Source organism: Schistocerca cancellata, unplaced genomic scaffold (assembly GCF_023864275.1).
Source record: "Schistocerca cancellata isolate TAMUIC-IGC-003103 unplaced genomic scaffold, iqSchCanc2.1 HiC_scaffold_350, whole genome shotgun sequence".
NCBI classification, from domain to species: Eukaryota; Metazoa; Arthropoda; class Insecta; order Orthoptera; family Acrididae; genus Schistocerca; species Schistocerca cancellata.
In genome coordinates this window covers 42,365-55,556 of record NW_026046368.1, presented here as the reverse complement: position 1 = coordinate 55,556, position 13,192 = coordinate 42,365, and the positions used below count along the sequence as shown (strand labels likewise).

The 13,192-nt window shown below is 54.2% G+C and overlaps 13 non-coding genes across 13 annotated transcripts; all 13 read left to right on the top strand.

The window, feature by feature from the left end:
* The first annotated feature begins 806 nt into the window (after nt 1–806).
* On the top strand, nt 807–924 carry LOC126118275 (5S ribosomal RNA). Its single transcript, XR_007525711.1, has one exon. It is a non-coding gene; the product is annotated as a 5S ribosomal RNA (ribosomal RNA).
* An 846-nt stretch (nt 925–1,770) lies between these two features.
* On the top strand, nt 1,771–1,889 carry LOC126118306 (5S ribosomal RNA). Its single transcript, XR_007525739.1, has one exon. It is a non-coding gene; the product is annotated as a 5S ribosomal RNA (ribosomal RNA).
* Nucleotides 1,890–2,735: 846 nt separating this feature from the next.
* Nucleotides 2,736–2,854, top strand: LOC126118304 (5S ribosomal RNA). Its single transcript, XR_007525738.1, has one exon. It is a non-coding gene; the product is annotated as a 5S ribosomal RNA (ribosomal RNA).
* Nucleotides 2,855–3,691: 837 nt separating this feature from the next.
* LOC126118303 (5S ribosomal RNA) lies at nt 3,692–3,810 on the top strand. Its single transcript, XR_007525737.1, has one exon. It is a non-coding gene; the product is annotated as a 5S ribosomal RNA (ribosomal RNA).
* An 847-nt stretch (nt 3,811–4,657) lies between these two features.
* Nucleotides 4,658–4,776, top strand: LOC126118302 (5S ribosomal RNA). Its single transcript, XR_007525736.1, has one exon. It is a non-coding gene; the product is annotated as a 5S ribosomal RNA (ribosomal RNA).
* An 828-nt stretch (nt 4,777–5,604) lies between these two features.
* LOC126118301 (5S ribosomal RNA) lies at nt 5,605–5,723 on the top strand. The gene has a single exon (XR_007525735.1). It is a non-coding gene; the product is annotated as a 5S ribosomal RNA (ribosomal RNA).
* An 847-nt stretch (nt 5,724–6,570) lies between these two features.
* On the top strand, nt 6,571–6,689 carry LOC126118300 (5S ribosomal RNA). Its single transcript, XR_007525734.1, has one exon. It is a non-coding gene; the product is annotated as a 5S ribosomal RNA (ribosomal RNA).
* Nucleotides 6,690–7,539: 850 nt separating this feature from the next.
* On the top strand, nt 7,540–7,658 carry LOC126118299 (5S ribosomal RNA). The gene has a single exon (XR_007525733.1). It is a non-coding gene; the product is annotated as a 5S ribosomal RNA (ribosomal RNA).
* An 837-nt stretch (nt 7,659–8,495) lies between these two features.
* LOC126118298 (5S ribosomal RNA) lies at nt 8,496–8,614 on the top strand. The gene has a single exon (XR_007525732.1). It is a non-coding gene; the product is annotated as a 5S ribosomal RNA (ribosomal RNA).
* An 847-nt stretch (nt 8,615–9,461) lies between these two features.
* Nucleotides 9,462–9,580, top strand: LOC126118248 (5S ribosomal RNA). Its single transcript, XR_007525687.1, has one exon. It is a non-coding gene; the product is annotated as a 5S ribosomal RNA (ribosomal RNA).
* An 865-nt stretch (nt 9,581–10,445) lies between these two features.
* LOC126118238 (5S ribosomal RNA) lies at nt 10,446–10,564 on the top strand. Its single transcript, XR_007525678.1, has one exon. It is a non-coding gene; the product is annotated as a 5S ribosomal RNA (ribosomal RNA).
* Nucleotides 10,565–11,422: 858 nt separating this feature from the next.
* On the top strand, nt 11,423–11,541 carry LOC126118297 (5S ribosomal RNA). Its single transcript, XR_007525731.1, has one exon. It is a non-coding gene; the product is annotated as a 5S ribosomal RNA (ribosomal RNA).
* Nucleotides 11,542–12,383: 842 nt separating this feature from the next.
* LOC126118296 (5S ribosomal RNA) lies at nt 12,384–12,502 on the top strand. The gene has a single exon (XR_007525730.1). It is a non-coding gene; the product is annotated as a 5S ribosomal RNA (ribosomal RNA).
* The last annotated feature ends 690 nt before the right edge of the window (nt 12,503–13,192 follow it).

Below are 13,192 nucleotides of genomic sequence, written 5' to 3'. Positions count from 1 at the left end.
GCCCAATTTTCAAACTACCTTTCTGTTGTGACAAAGATGCTTCCTTAAGCCTTTTAAACTACTGTAATGGAACGAAAATGCAGTAATTAACTCAGTTTGAGGGAGAATGTGCTAACCAAGTTTGCCAAGAAGACTTTGAAAACGACAAAACACTACGAATCGGCAGGTGATTTCTGAAATACGTCACCGCCTATTGTTGTGTAGGAGTGTAGAGTTCCAAATTTGATTTGTAACCACGAATTTATTCCTTAGTCGTCTCGTCTCGTCTCGTCCCGCAGACGTTTGTCGTGCTTGCGCTGTCATATGGACTACGACCCGAGCGGCAGCGAGAGGCAGTCGAGCAAAGTCGGGACAAGTCGGGACGGGGACAGGGACAGGGATAGGAATGGTGCGAATGCACTGCAAACTTACGCAGACACCTGGTGTGAGGCGAGGCGAGGCGAGGCGAGGCGAGGAAGCCCACATCGCTACCAGTGGGCCCTCCAGCACGACACTGCCACACCCCGCACAGGCCCTCCGCTGAACACCAGGGACAAGATGCGTCCTCGTCTAGTGTCTAAGGCTGCACGCGCCCAGCGAATGACAGGGGGTGCAACGAGCAGCAGTGCGTCTCACACACGCGGCGGTGCGCCCGCCAATTCGGCCGTCACTCTGCTGGGACGCCGGGCGCGCCTCCCCGCGCTGTCCTCGAGCAACTGGCGGTTGCGGAAGGAAGCGCTTTCGTCAAATGCGGCCGAAAACTAACATTTTGTGTGTTGGGAGAAAAGCCGAACGCGAATTCTGCCGTGCTCCTACATTAGATGAGCGCCAACGGCCATACCATGATGAATACACGGTTCTCGTCCGATCACCGAAGTTAAGCATCATCGGGCCCGGCTAGTACTTGGATGGGTGACCGCCTGGGAAACCCGGGTGCTGTTGGCTCCCTTACTGTTTTTTTTTTGTTATGTCGCCAGCCCAATTTTCAAACTACCTTTCTGTTGTGACAAAGATGCTTCCTTAAGCCTTTTAAACTACTGTAATGGAACGAAAATGCAGTAATTAACTCAGTTTGAGGGAGAATGTGCTAACCAAGTTTGCCAAGAAGACTTTGAAAACGACAAAATAGTACGAATCGGCAGGTGATTTCTGAAATACGTCACCGCCTATTGATGTGTAGGTGTGTTGAGTTCCAAATTTGATTTGTAACCACGAATTTATTCCTTAGTCGTCTCGTCTCGTCTCGTCTCGTCCCGCAGACGTTTGTCGTGCTTGCGCTGTCATATGGACCACGACCCGAGCGGCAGCGAGCGGCAGTCGAGCAAAGTCGGGACAAGTCGGGACGGGGACAGGGACAGGGATAGGAATGGTGCGAATGCACTGCAAACTACGCAGACACCTGGTGTGAGGCGAGGCGAGGCGAGGCGTGGCGAGGCGAGGAAGCCCACATCGCTACCAGTGGGCCCTCCAGCACGACACTGCCACACCCCGCACAGGCCCTCCGCTGAACACCAGGGACAAGATGCGTCCTCCGCTAGTGTCGAAGGCTGCACGCGCCCAGCGAATGACAGGGGGTGCAACGAGCAGCAGTGCGTCTCACACACGCGGCGGTGCGCCCGCCAATTCGGCCGTCACTCTGCTGGGACGCCGGGCGCGCCTCCCCGCGCCGTCCTCGAGCAACTGGCGGTTGCGGAAGGAAGCGCTTTCGTCAAATGCGGCCGAAAACTAACATTTTGTGTGTTGGGAGAAAAGCCGAACGCGAATTCTGCCGTGCTCCTACATTAGATGAGCGCCAACGGCCATACCATGATGAATACACCGGTTCTCGTCCGATCACCGAAGTTAAGCATCATCGGGCCCGGCTAGTACTTGGATGGGTGACCGCCTGGGAAACCCGGGTGCTGTTGGCTCCCTTACTGTTTTTTTTTTGTTATGTCGCCAGCCCAATTTTCAAACTACCTTTCTGTTGTGACAAAGATGCTTCCTTAAGCCTTTTAAACTACTGTAATGGAACGAAAATGCAGTAATTAACTCAGTTTGAGGGAGAATGTGCTAACCAAGTTTGCCAAGAAGACTTTGAAAACGACAAAATAGTACGAATCGGCAGGTGATTTCTGAAATACGTCACCGCCTATTGATGTGTAGGTGTGTTGAGTTCCAAATTTGATTTGTAACCACGAATTTATTCCTTAGTCGTCTCGTCTCGTCTCGTCTCGTCCCGCAGACGTTTGTCGTGCTTGCGCTGTCATATGGACCACGACCCGAGCGGCAGCGAGCGGCAGTCGAGCAAAGTCGGGACAAGTCGGGACGGGGACAGGGACAGGGATAGGAATGGTGCGAATGCACTGCAAACTACGCAGACACCTGGTGTGAGGCGAGGCGAGGCGAGGCGTGGCGAGGCGAGGAAGCCCACATCGCTACCAGTGGGCCCTCCAGCACGACACTGCCACACCCCGCACAGGCCCTCCGCTGAACACCAGGGACAAGATGCGTCCTCCGCTAGTGTCGAAGGCTGCACGCGCCCAGCGAATGACAGGGGGTGCAACGAGCAGCAGTGCGTCTAACACACGCGGCGGTGCGCCCGCCAATTCGGCCGTCACTCTGCTGGGACGCTGGGCGTGCCTCCCCGCGCCGTCCTCGAGGAACTGGCGGTTGCGGAAGGAAGCGCTTTCGTCAAATGCGGCCGAAAACTAACATTTTGTGTGTTGGGAGAAAAGCCGAACGCGAATTCTGCCGTGCTCCTACATTAGATGAGCGCCAACGGCCATACCATGATGAATACACCGGTTCTCGTCCGATCACCGAAGTTAAGCATCATCGGGCCCGGCTAGTACTTGGATGGGTGACCGCCTGGGAAACCCGGGTGCTGTTGGCTCCCTTACTGTTTTTTTTTTGTTATGTCGCCAGCCCAATTTTCAAACTACCTTTCTGTTGTGACAAAGATGCTTCCTTAAGCCTTTTAAACTACTGTAATGGAACGAAAATGCAGTAATTAACTCAGTTTGAGGGAGAATGTGCTAACCAAGTTTGCCAAGAAGACTTTGAAAACGACAAAACAGTACGAATCGGCAGGTGATTTCTGAAATACGTCACCGCCTATTGTTGTGTAGGAGTGTAGAGTTCCAAATTTGATTTGTAACCACGAATTTATTCCTTAGTCGTCTCGTCTCGTCTCGTCCCGCAGACGTTTGTCGTGCTTGCGCTGTCATATGGACTACGACCCGAGCGGCAGCGAGCGGCATTCGAGCAAAGTCGGGACAAGTCGGGACGGGGACAGGGACAGGGATAGGAATGGTGCGAATGCACTGCAAACTTACGCAGACACCTGGTGTGAGGCGAGGCGAGGCGAGGCGAGGCGAGGAAGCCCACATCGCTACCAGTGGGCCCTCCAGCACGACACTGCCACACCCCGCACAGGCCCTCCGCTGAACACCAGGGACAAGATGCGTCCTCCGCTAGTGTCTAAGGCTGCACGCGCCCAGCGAATGACAGGGGGTGCAACGAGCAGCAGTGCGTCTCACACACGCGGCGGTGCGCCCGCCAATTCGGCCGTCACTCTGCTGGGACGCCGGGCGCGCCTCCCCGCGCCGTCCTCGAGCAACTGGCGGTTGCGGAAGGAAGCGCTTTCGTCAAATGCGGCCGAAAACTAACATTTTGTGTGTTGGGAGAAAAGCCGAACGCGAATTCTGCCGTGCTCCTACATTAGATGAGCGCCAACGGCCATACCATGATGAATACACCGGTTCTCGTCCGATCACCGAAGTTAAGCATCATCGGGCCCGGCTAGTACTTGGATGGGTGACCGCCTGGGAAACCCGGGTGCTGTTGGCTCCCTTACTGTTTTTTTTTTTGTTATGTCGCCAGCCCAATTTTCAAACTACCTTTCTGTTGTGACAAAGATGCTTCCTTAAGCCTTTTAAACTACTGTAATGGAACAAAAATGCAGTAATTAACTCAGTTTGAGGGAGAATGTGCTAACCAAGTTTGCCAAGAAGACTTTGAAAACGACAAAATAGTACGAATCGGCAGGTGATTTCTGAAATACGTCACCGCCTATTGATGTGTAGGTGTGTTGAGTTCCAAATTTGATTTGTAACCACGAATTTATTCCTTAGTCGTCTCGTCTCGTCTCGTCTCGTCCCGCAGACGTTTGTCGTGCTTGCGCTGTCATATGGACCACGACCCGAGCGGCAGCGAGCGGCAGTCGAGCAAAGTCGGGACAAGTCGGGACGGGGACAGGGACAGGGATAGGAATGGTGCGAATGCACTGCAAACTACGCAGACACCTGGTGTGAGGCGAGGCGAGGCGAGGCGTGGCGAGGCGAGGAAGCCCACATCGCTACCAGTGGGCCCTCCAGCACGACACTGCCACACCCCGCACAGGCCCTCCGCTGAACACCAGGGACAAGATGCGTCCTCCGCTAGTGTCGAAGGCTGCACGCGCCCAGCGAATGACAGGGGGTGCAACGAGCAGCAGTGCGTCTAACACACGCGGCGGTGCGCCCGCCAATTCGGCCGTCACTCTGCTGGGACGCTGGGCGTGCCTCCCCGCGCCGTCCTCGAGGAACTGGCGGTTGCGGAAGGAAGCGCTTTCGTCAAATGCGGCCGAAAACTAACATTTTGTGTGTTGGGAGAAAAGCCGAACGCGAATTCTGCCGTGCTCCTACATTAGATGAGCGCCAACGGCCATACCATGATGAATACACCGGTTCTCGTCCGATCACCGAAGTTAAGCATCATCGGGCCCGGCTAGTACTTGGATGGGTGACCGCCTGGGAAACCCGGGTGCTGTTGGCTCCCTTACTGTTTTTTTTTTTGTTATGTCGCCAGCCCAATTTTCAAACTACCTTTCTGTTGTGACAAAGATGCTTCCTTAAGCCTTTTAAACTACTGTAATGGAACGAAAATGCAGTAATTAACTCAGTTTGAGGGAGAATGTGCTAACCAAGTTTGCCAAGAAGACTTTGAAAACGACAAAACAGTACGAATCGGCAGGTGATTTCTGAAATACGTCACCGCCTATTGTTGTGTAGGAGTGTAGAGTTCCAAATTTGATTTGTAACCACGAATTTATTCCTTAGTCGTCTCGTCTCGTCTCGTCCCGCAGACGTTTGTCGTGCTTGCGCTGTCATATGGACTACGACCCGAGCGGCAGCGAGCGGCAGTCGAGCAAAGTCGGGACAAGTCGGGACGGGGACAGGGACAGGGATAGGAATGGTGCGAATGCACTGCAAACTTACGCAGACACCTGGTGTGAGGCGAGGCGAGGCGAGGAAGCCCACATCGCTACCAGTGGGCCCTCCAGCACGACACTGCCACACCCCGCACAGGCCCTCCGCTGAACACCAGGGACAAGATGCGTCCTCCGCTAGTGTCTAAGGCTGCACGCGCCCAGCGAATGACAGGGGGTGCAACGAGCAGCAGTGCGTCTCACACACGCGGCGGTGCGCCCGCCAATTCGGCCATCACTCTGCTGGGACGCCGGGCGCGCCTCCCCGCGCCGTCCTCGAGCAACTGGCGGTTGCGGAAGGAAGCGCTTTCGTCAAATGCGGCCGAAAACTAACATTTTGTGTGTTGGGAGAAAAGCCGAACGCGAATTCTGCCGTGCTCCTACATTAGATGAGCGCCAACGGCCATACCATGATGAATACACCGGTTCTCGTCCGATCACCGAAGTTAAGCATCATCGGGCCCGGCTAGTACTTGGATGGGTGACCGCCTGGGAAACCCGGGTGCTGTTGGCTCCCTTACTGTTTTTTTTTTTGTTATGTCGCCAGCCCAATTTTCAAACTACCTTTCTGTTGTGACAAAGATGCTTCCTTAAGCCTTTTAAACTACTGTAATGGAACAAAAATGCAGTAATTAACTCAGTTTGAGGGAGAATGTGCTAACCAAGTTTGCCAAGAAGACTTTGAAAACGACAAAATAGTACGAATCGGCAGGTGATTTCTGAAATACGTCACCGCCTATTGATGTGTAGGTGTGTTGAGTTCCAAATTTGATTTGTAACCACGAATTTATTCCTTAGTCGTCTCGTCTCGTCTCGTCTCGTCCCGCAGACGTTTGTCGTGCTTGCGCTGTCATATGGACCACGACCCGAGCGGCAGCGAGCGGCAGTCGAGCAAAGTCGGGACAAGTCGGGACGGGGACAGGGACAGGGATAGGAATGGTGCGAATGCACTGCAAACTACGCAGACACCTGGTGTGAGGCGAGGCGAGGCGAGGCGTGGCGAGGCGAGGAAGCCCACATCGCTACCAGTGGGCCCTCCAGCACGACACTGCCACACCCCGCACAGGCCCTCCGCTGAACACCAGGGACAAGATGCGTCCTCCGCTAGTGTCGAAGGCTGCACGCGCCCAGCGAATGACAGGGGGTGCAACGAGCAGCAGTGCGTCTAACACACGCGGCGGTGCGCCCGCCAATTCGGCCGTCACTCTGCTGGGACGCTGGGCGTGCCTCCCCGCGCCGTCCTCGAGGAACTGGCGGTTGCGGAAGGAAGCGCTTTCGTCAAATGCGGCCGAAAACTAACATTTTGTGTGTTGGGAGAAAAGCCGAACGCGAATTCTGCCGTGCTCCTACATTAGATGAGCGCCAACGGCCATACCATGATGAATACACCGGTTCTCGTCCGATCACCGAAGTTAAGCATCATCGGGCCCGGCTAGTACTTGGATGGGTGACCGCCTGGGAAACCCGGGTGCTGTTGGCTCCCTTACTGTTTTTTTTTTTTTTGTTATGTCGCCAGCCCAATTTTCAAACTACCTTTCTGTTGTGACAAAGATGCTTCCTTAAGCCTTTTAAACTACTGTAATGGAACGAAAATGCAGTAATTAACTCAGTTTGAGGGAGAATGTGCTAACCAAGTTTGCCAAGAAGACTTTGAAAACGACAAAATAGTACGAATCGGCAGGTGATTTCTGAAATACGTCACCGCCTATTGATGTGTAGGTGTGTTGAGTTCCAAATTTGATTTGTAACCACGAATTTATTCCTTAGTCGTCTCGTCTCGTCTCGTCTCGTCCCGCAGACGTTTGTCGTGCTTGCGCTGTCATATGGACCACGACCCGAGCGGCAGCGAGCGGCAGTCGAGCAAAGTCGGGACAAGTCGGGACGGGGACAGGGACAGGGATAGGAATGGTGCGAATGCACTGCAAACTACGCAGACACCTGGTGTGAGGCGAGGCGAGGCGAGGCGTGGCGAGGCGAGGAAGCCCACATCGCTACCAGTGGGCCCTCCAGCACGACACTGCCTCACCCCGCACAGGCCCTCCGCTGAACACCAGGGACAAGATGCGTCCTCCGCTAGTGTCGAAGGCTGCACGCGCCCAGCGAATGACAGGGGGTGCAACGAGCAGCAGTGCGTCTAACACACGCGGCGGTGCGCCCGCCAATTCGGCCGTCACTCTGCTGGGACGCTGGGCGTGCCTCCCCGCGCCGTCCTCGAGGAACTGGCGGTTGCGGAAGGAAGCGCTTTCGTCAAATGCGGCCGAAAACTAACATTTTGTGTGTTGGGAGAAAAGCCGAACGCGAATTCTGCCGTGCTCCTACATTAGATGAGCGCCAACGGCCATACCATGATGAATACACCGGTTCTCGTCCGATCACCGAAGTTAAGCATCATCGGGCCCGGCTAGTACTTGGATGGGTGACCGCCTGGGAAACCCGGGTGCTGTTGGCTCCCTTACTGTTTTTTTTTTGTTATGTCGCCAGCCCAATTTTCAAACTACCTTTCTGTTGTGACAAAGATGCTTCCTTAAGCCTTTTAAACTACTGTAATGGAACGAAAATGCAGTAATTAACTCAGTTTGAGGGAGAATGTGCTAACCAAGTTTGCCAAGAAGACTTTGAAAACGACAAAACAGTACGAATCGGCAGGTGATTTCTGAAATACGTCACCGCCTATTGTTGTGTAGGAGTGTAGAGTTCCAAATTTGATTTGTAACCACGAATTTATTCCTTAGTCGTCTCGTCTCGTCTCGTCCCGCAGACGTTTGTCGTGCTTGCGCTGTCATATGGACTACGACCCGAGCGGCAGCGAGCGGCAGTCGAGCAAAGTCGGGACAAGTCGGGACGGGGACAGGGACAGGGATAGGAATGGTGCGAATGCACTGCAAACTTACGCAGACACCTGGTGTGAGGCGAGGCGAGGCGAGGCGAGGCGAGGAAGCCCACATCGCTACCAGTGGGCCCTCCAGCACGACACTGCCACACCCCGCACAGGCCCTCCGCTGAACACCAGGGACAAGATGCGTCCTCCGCTAGTGTCGAAGGCTGCACGCGCCCAGCGAATGACAGGGGGTGCAACGAGCAGCAGTGCGTCTCACACACGCGGCGGTGCGCCCGCCAATTCGGCCGTCACTCTGCTGGGACGCCGGGCGCGCCTCCCCGCGCCGTCCTCGAGCAACTGGCGGTTGCGGAAGGAAGCGCTTTCGTCAAATGCGGCCGAAAACTAACATTTTGTGTGTTGGGAGAAAAGCCGAACGCGAATTCTGCCGTGCTCCTACATTAGATGAGCGCCAACGGCCATACCATGATGAATACACCGGTTCTCGTCCGATCACCGAAGTTAAGCATCATCGGGCCCGGCTAGTACTTGGATGGGTGACCGCCTGGGAAACCCGGGTGCTGTTGGCTCCCTTACTGTTTTTTTTTTTGTTATGTCGCCAGCCCAATTTTCAAACTACCTTTCTGTTGTGACAAAGATGCTTCCTTAAGCCTTTTAAACTACTGTAATGGAACAAAAATGCAGTAATTAACTCAGTTTGAGGGAGAATGTGCTAACCAAGTTTGCCAAGAAGACTTTGAAAACGACAAAATAGTACGAATCGGCAGGTGATTTCTGAAATACGTCACCGCCTATTGATGTGTAGGTGTGTTGAGTTCCAAATTTGATTTGTAACCACGAATTTATTCCTTAGTCGTCTCGTCTCGTCTCGTCTCGTCCCGCAGACGTTTGTCGTGCTTGCGCTGTCATATGGACCACGACCCGAGCGGCAGCGAGCGGCAGTCGAGCAAAGTCGGGACAAGTCGGGACGGGGACAGGGACAGGGATAGGAATGGTGCGAATGCACTGCAAACTACGCAGACACCTGGTGTGAGGCGAGGCGAGGCGAGGCGTGGCGAGGCGAGGAAGCCCACATCGCTACCAGTGGGCCCTCCAGCACGACACTGCCACACCCCGCACAGGCCCTCCGCTGAACACCAGGGACAAGATGCGTCCTCCGCTAGTGTCGAAGGCTGCACGCGCCCAGCGAATGACAGGGGGTGCAACGAGCAGCAGTGCGTCTAACACACGCGGCGGTGCGCCCGCCAATTCGGCCGTCACTCTGCTGGGACGCTGGGCGTGCCTCCCCGCGCCGTCCTCGAGGAACTGGCGGTTGCGGAAGGAAGCGCTTTCGTCAAATGCGGCCGAAAACTAACATTTTGTGTGTTGGGAGAAAAGCCGAACGCGAATTCTGCCGTGCTCCTACATTAGATGAGCGCCAACGGCCATACCATGATGAATACACCGGTTCTCGTCCGATCACCGAAGTTAAGCATCATCGGGCCCGGCTAGTACTTGGATGGGTGACCGCCTGGGAAACCCGGGTGCTGCTGGCTCCCTTCCTGTTTTTTTTTTTTTTGTTGTGTCGCCAGCCCAATTTTCAAACTACCTTTCTGTTGTGACAAAGATGCTTCTTTAAGCCTTTTAAACTACTGTAATGGTACGAAAATGCAGTAATTAACTCAGTTTGAGGGAGAATGTGCTAACCAAGTTTGCCAAGAAGACTTTGAAAACGACAAAACAGTACGAATCGGCAGGTGATTTCTGAAATACGTCACCGCCTATTGTTGTGTAGGAGTGTAGAGTTCCAAATTTGATTTGTAACCACGAATTTATTCCTTAGTCGTCTCGTCTCGTCTCGTCTCGTCTCGTCCCGCAGACGTTTGTCGTGCTTGCGCTGTCATATGGACCACGACCCGAGCGGCAGCGAGCGGCAGTCGAGCAAAGTCGGGACAAGTCGGGACGGGGACAGGGACAGGGATAGGAATGGTGCGAATGCACTGCAAACTACGCAGACACCTGGTGTGAGGAGAGGCGAGGCGAGGCGAGGCGAGGCGAGGCGAGGCGAGGAAGCCCACATCGCTACCAGTGGGACCTCCAGCACGACACTGCCACACCCCGCACAGGCCCTCCGCTGAACACCAGGGACAAGATGCGTCCTCCGCTAGTGTCGAAGGCTGCACGCGCCCAGCGAATGACAGGGGGTGCAACGAGCAGCAGTGCGTCTCACACACGCGGCGGTGCGCCCGCCAATTCGGCCGTCACTCTGCTGGGACGCCGGGCGCGCCTCCCCGCGCCGTCCTCGAGGAACTGGCGGTTGCGGAAGGAAGCGCTTTCGTCAAATGCGGCCGAAAACTAACATTTTGTGTGTTGGGAGAAAAGCCGAACGCGAATTCTGCCGTGCTCCTACATTAGATGAGCGCCAACGGCCATACCATGATGAATACACCGGTTCTCGTCCGATCACCGAAGTTAAGCACCATCGGGCCCGGCTAGTACTTGGATGGGTGACCGCCTGGGAAACCCGGGTGCTGTTGGCTCCCTTCCTGTTTTTTTTTTTTTTTTGTAATGTCGCCAGCCCAATTTTCAAACTACCTTTCTGTTGTGACAAAGATGCTTCCTTAAGCCTTTTAAACTACTGTAATGGTACGAAAATGCAGTAATTAACTCAGTTTGAGGGAGAATGTGCTAACCAAGTTTGCCAAGAAGACTTTGAAAACGACAAAACAGTACGAATCGGCAGGTGATTTCTGAAATACGTCACCGCCTATTGTTGTGTAGGAGTGTAGAGTTCCAAATTTGATTTGTAACCACGAATTTATTCCTTAGTCGTCTCGTCTCGTCTCGTCTCGTCTCGTCCCGCAGACGTTTGTCGTGCTTGCGCTGTCATATGGACCACGACCCGAGCGGCAGCGAGCGGCAGTCGAGCAAAGTCGGGACAAGTCGGGACGGGGACAGGGACAGGGATAGGAATGGTGCGAATGCACTGCAAACTTACGCAGACACCTGGTGTGAGGCGAGGCGAGGCGAGGCGAGGCGAGGCGAGGAACCCCACATCGCTACCAGTGGGCCCTCCAGCACGACACTGCCACACCCCGCACAGGCCCTCCGCTGAACACCAGGGACAAGATGCATCCTCCGCTAGTGTCGAAGGCTGCACGCGCCCAGCGAATGACAGGGGGTGCAACGAGCAGCAGTGCGTCTCACACACGCGGCGGTGCGCCCGCCAATTCGGCCGTCACTCTGCTGGGACGCCGGGCGCGCCTCCCCGCGCCGTCCTCGAGGAACTGGCGGTTGCGGAAGGAAGCGCTTTCGTCAAATGCGGCCGAAAACTAACATTTTGTGTGTTGGGAGAAAAGCCGAACGCGAATTCTGCCGTGCTCCTACATTAGATGAGCGCCAACGGCCATACCATGATGAATACACCGGTTCTCGTCCGATCACCGAAGTTAAGCATCATCGGGCCCGGCTAGTACTTGGATGGGTGACCGCCTGGGAAACCCGGGTGCTGTTGGCTCCCTTACTGTTTTTTTTTTTGTTATGTCGCCAGCCCAATTTTCAAACTACCTTTCTGTTGTGACAAAGATGCTTCCTTAAGCCTTTTAAACTACTGTAATGGAACGAAAATGCAGTAATTAACTCAGTTTGAGGGAGAATGTGCTAACCAAGTTTGCCAAGAAGACTTTGAAAACGACAAAACACTACGAATCGGCAGGTGATTTCTGAAATACGTCACCGCCTATTGTTGTGTAGCTGTGTTGAGTTCCAAATTTGATTTGTAACCACGAATTTATTCCTTAGTCGTCTCGTCTCGTCTCGTCCCGCAGACGTTTGTCGTGCTTGCGCTGTCATATGGACCACGACCCGAGCGGCAGCGAGCGGCAGTCGAGCAAAGTCGGGACAAGTCGGGACGGGGACAGGGACAGGGATAGGAATGGTGCGAATGCACTGCAAACTACGCAGACACCTGGTGTGAGGCGAGGCGAGGCGAGGCGTGGCGAGGCGAGGAAGCCCACATCGCTACCAGTGGGCCCTCCAGCACGACACTGCCACACCCCGCACAGGCCCTCCGCTGAACACCAGGGACAAGATGCGTCCTCCGCTAGTGTCTAAGGCTGCACGCGCCCAGCGAATGACAGGGGGTGCAACGAGCAGCAGTGCGTCTAACACACGCGGCGGTGCGCCCGCCAATTCGGCCGTCACTCTGCTGGGACGCCGGGCGTGCCTCCCCGCGCCGTCCTCGAGGAACTGGCGGTTGCGGAAGGAAGCGCTTTCGTCAAATGCGGCCGAAAACTAACATTTTGTGTGTTGGGAGAAAAGCCGAACGCGAATTCTGCCGTGCTCCTACATTAGATGAGCGCCAACGGCCATACCATGATGAATACACCGGTTCTCGTCCGATCACCGAAGTTAAGCATCATCGGGCCCGGCTAGTACTTGGATGGGTGACCGCCTGGGAAACCCGGGTGCTGTTGGCTCCCTTACTGTTTTTTTTTTTGTTATGTCGCCAGCCCAATTTTCAAACTACCTTTCTGTTGTGACAAAGATGCTTCCTTAAGCCTTTTAAACTACTGTAATGGAACGAAAATGCAGTAATTAACTCAGTTTGAGGGAGAATGTGCTAACCAAGTTTGCCAAGAAGACTTTGAAAACGACAAAACACTACGAATCGGCAGGTGATTTCTGAAATACGTCACCGCCTATTGTTGTGTAGGTGTGTTGAGTTCCAAATTTGATTTGTAACCACGAACTTATTCCTTAGTCGTCTCGTCTCGTCTCGTCTCGTCCCGCAGACGTTTGTCGTGCTTGCGCTGTCATATGGACCACGACCCGAGCGGCAGCGAGCGGCAGTCGAGCAAAGTCGGGACAAGTCTGTACAAAGGTACAGACGGTGTTTAGAAAGGATAGATTGCATGCAACCGGTGGTGGAGTGTTCGTCGCTGTTAGTAGTAGTTTATCCTGTAGTGAAGTAGAAGTGGATAGTTCCTGTGAATTATTATGGGTGGAGGTTACACTCAACAACCGAGCTAGGTTAATAATTGGCTCCTTTTACCGACCCCCCGACTCAGCAGCATTAGTGGCAGAACAACTGAGAGAAAATTTGGAATACATTTCACATAAATTTTCTCAGCATGTTATAGTCTTAGGTGGAGATTTCAATTTACCAG